Raw genomic sequence first — 6,981 nt, forward strand, 5'->3', positions numbered from 1 at the left:
TTCAAGAATTCTTGAATATAAATATAAGGGTGTAGGACAGAAGCAAGTCAAGGTGTGGCACCCCTGTGGCTTACTTGTCTTTCTTCCCAACTCAACTGTGAGATCCCTGGTGCACCATAGAAGGTCACAGGATGTCTTTCATATTCATGAATGACCAGCAACAGTGACAGCTTCAGGAAAACATTTGTGTCAGCATTTAACTTCCATCAAATCCCAGTCACCACAGCCATTCCAGGCGGTAGAAGAGACCCACATGCAGGATGCCTTGAACTTTGTACAAAATGTACAGCAAATTCATTCCTCCCTGTCCCTCTTTCTCTCAGGGGTTCTTGGAGTCATTGTCCCTAAGCAGAAAAAGCATTTCTACTGCTTTGGCCAAACTCTGGATCGAGGGAGGTTTTCACAATGATGTCTAGTGAATTGATATTTGAGGAATGTGCAAAGACACTTTTGGATTGGTGAACCAGCCTCTCCCCTTCATTAATTTGTTTTCATTCTGCATTCACCTAACAATCCTGGGAATGATGCCCAACCCTCACCTCCATGGACAAAGCCCCTGACCCCACAGCATTTGGGGAGGAAGAGGGATTAGTGGGGACCTCAGCACATCAGGGACCACCTGTCTCTCTGAAAGATGTTCTGTCATTTCTTTACTCAACAAGACTAATAGTCCTGTAGGCTCCAGGCTTTGGGTTCTGTGAAACTCAAAATTAATGTATTAAATTTATCATGTGTTCCCCTTGCACAGGCCATGTAGCACAAATTAAATTTCACAGTAATTGGCTAAGGTGGAAAGAATCCACCAATCCCTGTGTTGGAGATCAATACTGACTTTAGGGACAAGGTGGTGGAGGTTAGTTAGGGGTGTGATCCTGGGTATTCCTGGGTTGCACTGGGCTGAATTGTGTGGCCATGGCTAAGCAGGCTTCCCCCAGACCAAGTACTTTTTCACATCCATTAGCCTAATCTAATAATTTGAAGCCCAGTGTGAGGCCAAAATTAGGAGAAGCCTCCTCAAGTTGGATGGTGATAATTTCTAAACTAGTTGTTCAGAAGATCACCCTGGAGCAGGGTGAAATGTGGGTTACTGGACTCTGCCTCAGAGACAGATTTTGAGGAATCTGAGGGTCCTGAAATTTGCATTTCACAAACACCTTAGGTAATGGCAACCTAAGTACCTCCCTAGTGCATTTTATTCATTTATTTCTGGGGTACTAGGGATTTAAGCCAGGAGTGCTTTACCACAGAGCCACATACTCAGCCTTTAATTTTTTTTTTTTTTTAGAAACAGAATCTTGCTGAGTTGTTCAGGGTCTTGGTTTTGAAAGTTGCTGAGACTGGGTTTTGATCCTTCTGCCTGAGGATCCCAAGCCTCCCAAGTCAGATTACAGGTGTACATCCCACACCTAGTTCCCTATTGCATTTTAAAGACAGTTAAAGAAAGGTCTAAGGGTGCTTCATTTAACAGGCAACAGGAAGCACCCTGGGAGAATCCCTCTATTATTAGCTAACTGGTGGCCCTTACTTGGATCTGAGAGATCTGGGTTCAAACCTCATCTACATGATATATGAGTTCGCAATTCTTTCCCCAAGCTTCCCCTCTTCTATGTTTCTATTGAAATCTTCATGTTGAGCTGAGCAGTAGCTGAGGTGCTGAATAAGATGGGAAATGATGAGATGAGGAGGGAATGGAGGACATAGGGTGAATAAAACAGCCCCCAATTTTGTTGCTCTTTTTCCTGACTCTTTTTGAAAATTAGCACATTTTGTTTGCTGACTACAAAAGTGGTTAAAAATTTTGACAATATGAAAACATTACAAATAAGTTGGAGTTCCCTGTGAGCCCATTCCTGTAGGAAAAATATGAAATCCCCACGGAGAGTCTGGGAGTATTTTGTTCTGTGCAAACACAAACAAATGCAGGATCACTTGGAACATTTTATTTGGCAGCCTTGGATAATTGACCTTGGGGATTTTTTTTTTCAGAAAGAACATGCAGATGTGCATCTTCCTTCTTTGTGGGTCTGCTGACTGACTTCGAGCCAGACTGACCGATGATGGTATCAACACCGACAAGCTCAGAAAAGCAGAGCTGTTCCGTGATTATGGGATCATATGGCTTCTGTCTGTAAAACAACCCAGTCAGCCTTGAGTACCATTCATGATACAGGGGCTGATGGGATGGAGGATCTGGGACATTTTACAACAATACCTAGGGCATAGCTTCAGCAAACCGGGGGAATTAAGACCTTATCTAACTCAATGCATTTTGCTCTTCAGGTGACCAAGGCCTGAGAGGGGAGACTGTCCAAGGTCACACAACATGTTTTTCATTGCATCTGGACTTCAACCCAGTACCCTGCCTCTCTTATTTATTTTTTCTTTCTCTGTCTTTTGCCTTTACTTTTTGTGAATATTTAAAGGGCATTATGTAATGTGTTAGTATATATATATTTGATGTACACAGCAAAATGATTTAAAATGTTACACAAATTAACTGACTCATCATCTCATATAGTTGTTTCTTTTCTTTTTGTGGTGAGAGTACTAACATCTGCTTTCTAGGTCAATGAGCTGCCCCAGGATATTGGCAGCTGCCTTCTGAGGGCTTCTCAATCTCCCCCTCATCTACAGGGCCACTGCTTATCTTCTTGGCAATAAACTGTCAATCAGTATGCACTTTGGTGGCATAAACTTGAAACTTTAAGCCTGCATTTAGAACAATAATACCACAGAAGCCCTGATCCATTGGGTATTTAAAATTGGTCAGTTCATTGGAAAACAATAACAAAAAATAAAAGCAAAATTCAAGTTAGTATTACTGGGAATTTGTTAAAAATGTATATTTTTAAACTTAAAACACATATAGCTTCTTACCCTGAGTTACCTGGGTACTGGGTAGGAGTGCATCCTTTTGCATATGAACTTCTGATTCAAGTTCTGCTCTTTTCTCTCTTAATCCATACCCTTAATATACTACCAATATAATTTCCAGCCTTGACTTTTTTTATTTTTGTATTTTGGGTACTATATCAGGGGCTGGGACTTAGAGAAAACAGGCACAGGCTTCACAATCACATTCAACAACAGTGATAAGCACTGTATAATGCAAAAACATATTATCTTCTACCTTTGTTATGGACCATTTTCTGTTGATATAATAAAATAGTTGAAGCAGGATTCTTTACTGAGGAAATAGGTTTATTTAACCCACAGATTCTCCCCATCATCCTTGGGGGATGATCTTCTGTCTTGGTGGTTAAGAAGAGCTTTCATTAAAGTAGCTATTTTTATTGAGAGTTATTATGTGACAGTCACTGTATAATGCAACAAATATGAAAGATGAAAGATGGTGGCTCTGTGAACAAGACACTCTTCTATTCCTAGGACTATTTTAAATATGAATTTTTAAAAAGGTGAAACCTCTGCAGTTACATCTTTTTAATTTCAAGCTTGATTCCATCTTAGTGTACCTGTGACTTCTGGTTAAACAAACAAACAAACAAAAAAACCTGTGGATAGCAAGTTGGTCCATGTCCCCTCACCCGCTCCTCTGCCCGACTGCTCTAAAGCTTGCGCCCCAGGGGTGTCAGTCCCGCGGTGGTTCTGCTCTCTGGGCCTGTGGAGACTGGGGACTGGGCCCAGGCTGCAGCCCCGCATGCGTGGGAGCACCGCCTCCCCTGCCGCAGGCAGGGCAAACCGCTGGGAGGTACAGGAGGCAGCGCAGAGGAGGTCCCCAGTGGTGGCCAGTGGCAGGGCTGGAAGAAGCCAGAGCCGACCTCTGCAAGCTGAGGCGCGGCAGCTCCCTCGGCCTGAGACCTCCGCCTCCCCAAGGCGCAGCGAAGAATGAGCAGGCGCCTGTCCCAGGCTCTGGGACAAGGGCCAGGGCCAGGCTTCCTCCCAAGCAGCGGAGGCGCGGGGGTCGGTCTCTGTGGTGGGGCAAGGCACCTTCAGCGGTGACCAGGCTCGGGTGCAGGTGCCTGGTCTACTGAACTGGCCGCTGGGAGAAGGATGAGGAGGAGGAGGAGGAGGAGGAGGACCCTTGTGGGGGCGGTTGCCAGGCCTCCCCTCCCCCGCACACGTCGGGGCGCTGAGTGGCCTCCAGAAGAGGAAGTTCTGCTCCCTAACCAACAGTGCAGCTGCAGATCCCAGGAGTCAGGTATTTGAGGCGTGATTGCCCTGTGGGTGGACAGTGGAGGGTGCAGCATAGGCACCAGGCGTCTGCCAGGTGGGTGGTGAGGTGCGGGTGCTTGTCGGCTCCAACCTCCTTGCTTCACCCACTGCAGCTGCCTCAGCCTTCCTGAGAGGTGGGAGACCTTCCACCCTTTTGGGAAACTTCTGAGGAGACACTTGCCCCCTTTCCCCCACCACCACGAATGTTAAGAGACAGTTGAATAGAGACATCGAGGAGATTAAGTGGACCTTCTACAACTTCTTGGACCTCGCCATCCTCCTGGTGGGGGAGGGAGACCACATTTGATCATCTCACTGGGGTGCGGAAATGGAAGAACCCACCTTGCAGTTTTTCTGCAGTGTGGTTTGTGGGATCTACTCCCAGGAATGAAGAGAAGACTTTTAACAACTTGATGAAGTATATAAAGCCTAATTGCAGGAAGATATCACAGGACATAAAACTAGCAATCATTTGGAAGGCCACCCAGGTTTCCAGATGTAATTGGGCGAGCATGAAAGAGATACTTTTTAAAAAACACAACACTCCTGTGAGAGAAAAAAATGAGTTTATCCTATTTGTCAAGATTTTGAAAACAGTTCAATGTCTAGTACATTTGTTATAAGATGAGAACTTTATAAAATGTTTTGTCCAAGAGCCTAAAGGATGACTACCCCCAGCCCTGCTGCCCCTGTTGGGATGCTGGATTCCACCTCTGAACCTGAGGCCACCCTCCTTCCCACATCACAAGCTACCTTGAGACTTTCTAAGAAGTTTATCCTTCTCCTTATTCTTAGTGCCTTCAACACCATATGTTCTGGGCAATTTCTTCCTTCCAGACTCTTCAAAATACAAACACTTTGATCTGGGTTTAGAAGATGTATTAATTCTTCATATAGATGCCTGCAAAGGGGCTAAAACTCCTGGAGTCTTCCTGATCCATGGACCTGATGAACATAGACACAGAGGAAAAGAAGACCACCATCTGAGAAATAAGATGCAACCAGATTATGAGAAGGCCCTGCAAGAAGCAAAAGAAAAATTAAAGAAGTCAAAAGAGGAAATACAGGGGTTGGGGATGTGACTCAAATGGTTGTGCTCTCGCCTGTCATGTAGGCACTGGGTTCAATCCTCAGCACCACATAAAAATAAATAAGTGAAATAAAGTTATTGTGTTCAACTACAACTAAAAAATAAATATTAAAAGAGAGAGCAAACCTCTGCCACTAGTCCCTATTCTAAATCTTGTAGGAATAAGTGGTGGAGGACTAGTAGACAGTGACATAAGAAAAAGGGCAAAAATTAAAGAGATGGTGAAACATGCCTGGGATAATTATAAGACATATGAATGGGGTCATAATGAACTCAGACCTACTGCAAGGAAAGGACACTATACTAACATATTTGGAAGTTCACAGTTGAGTGCTACCATAGTAGATGCTTTGGATACCCTTTATATCATGGGACTTCATGATGAATTTCTTGTTGGACAAAGATGGATCAAAGACAACCTTGATTTCAGTGTGAATTCAGAGGTGTCTGTTTGAAGTTAACACTTGATTCATTGGACACCTGCTTGCAGCATATTACCTTTCAGGAGAAGAGATATTCAAGATTAAAGCGGTAGAGTTGGCTGAGAAATTCCCAACTTCTTTTAACACACCTACTGGGATTCCCTGGGGAAGGGTGAATCTGAAAACTGGAGTAGGGAGAAACTGGGGGTGGGCATTTGCAGGTAGCAGCATTCTGGCTGAGTTTGGTACATTACATATGGGATTTGTCCACCTCAGCTACTTGACAGGGGACCTGATTTACTATAAAAAAGGTCATGCATATTCAGAAAGTACTTCAGCAAATGGATCATCCAAATGGCATTTATCCAAATTATTTGAACCCAAAAACAGGGCACTGGGGTAAGTATTATACATTAGTTGGTGGTACGGAGGACAGTATCTATGAATATAGATGGTTGATATCAGATAAAACGGATCATGAGGCAAGAAAGATGTATGATGATGCTATTGAGGCTATAGAGAAACACCTTATTAAGAAGTCCCAGGGTGGTCTTATCTTTATTGAATTATGCAAGAATGGACACTTGGAAAAGAAGATGGGACATTTGGCTTGCTTTGATGGGGGAATGTTTGCATTCAAGTTTGATGGTGCAGTGAGGCTGTGGCTGTCCAGCAGGCTGAAAAGTATTATATCCTCCAGCCAGAAGTAATTTAAACCTGTTGGTACCTAGGGATATTTACTCATGATTCAAGATAGAGTCAGTGGAGCTGGGAAGCAGCACTGGCTATTGAAAAGTACTGCCAGATCAGTGGTGGAGTTTTCTGGAGTCAAAAATATATATTCCTCTACTCCTACAAAAGATGATATATAGCAGAACTTCTTTCTTTATGAAACATTAAAATATTTGTATCTGCTCTTTTCCAGTGATGACCTTTTACCTTTAGATCTCTGGGTGGTTAACAGAGAAGCTCACTCTCTGCCTGTGTTATATTTAGTTAACATCACACTTTCAAGTAATCCTGCTGTTCCATGAAAGCAGCTACAGAAGGAATAGACTTACTTATGTTTTGTTTACATGAACCACTACAGAAACTAGTCTGGAGAAGTGGCTTTTGAAAATCCAGACCTCTAAGTCAACATGACAGGGTGAAACCTCCCTGTAAGGTTTTTCAACTTGTAGATATATCAGATTTGAAATTATTCCATTTTATACCTGACCAAAATATGTTCTGGTACCTGTAGGACAGAGAACAGATGTGCTTTGATTCTTAATGAGGTGGTCACACAAGAAGCAC

General features: G+C 43.4%; 1 pseudogene; it reads left to right on the forward strand.

Moving 5' to 3' along the window:
• Positions 1–4,501: 4,501 nt before the first annotated feature.
• LOC144251170 (mannosyl-oligosaccharide 1,2-alpha-mannosidase IB pseudogene) lies at positions 4,502–6,719 on the forward strand (annotated as a pseudogene).
• The last annotated feature ends 262 nt before the right edge of the window (positions 6,720–6,981 follow it).

This window comes from Urocitellus parryii, chromosome Y (assembly GCF_045843805.1).
Source record: "Urocitellus parryii isolate mUroPar1 chromosome Y, mUroPar1.hap1, whole genome shotgun sequence".
In the NCBI taxonomy this organism is placed as follows: domain Eukaryota; kingdom Metazoa; phylum Chordata; class Mammalia; order Rodentia; family Sciuridae; genus Urocitellus; species Urocitellus parryii.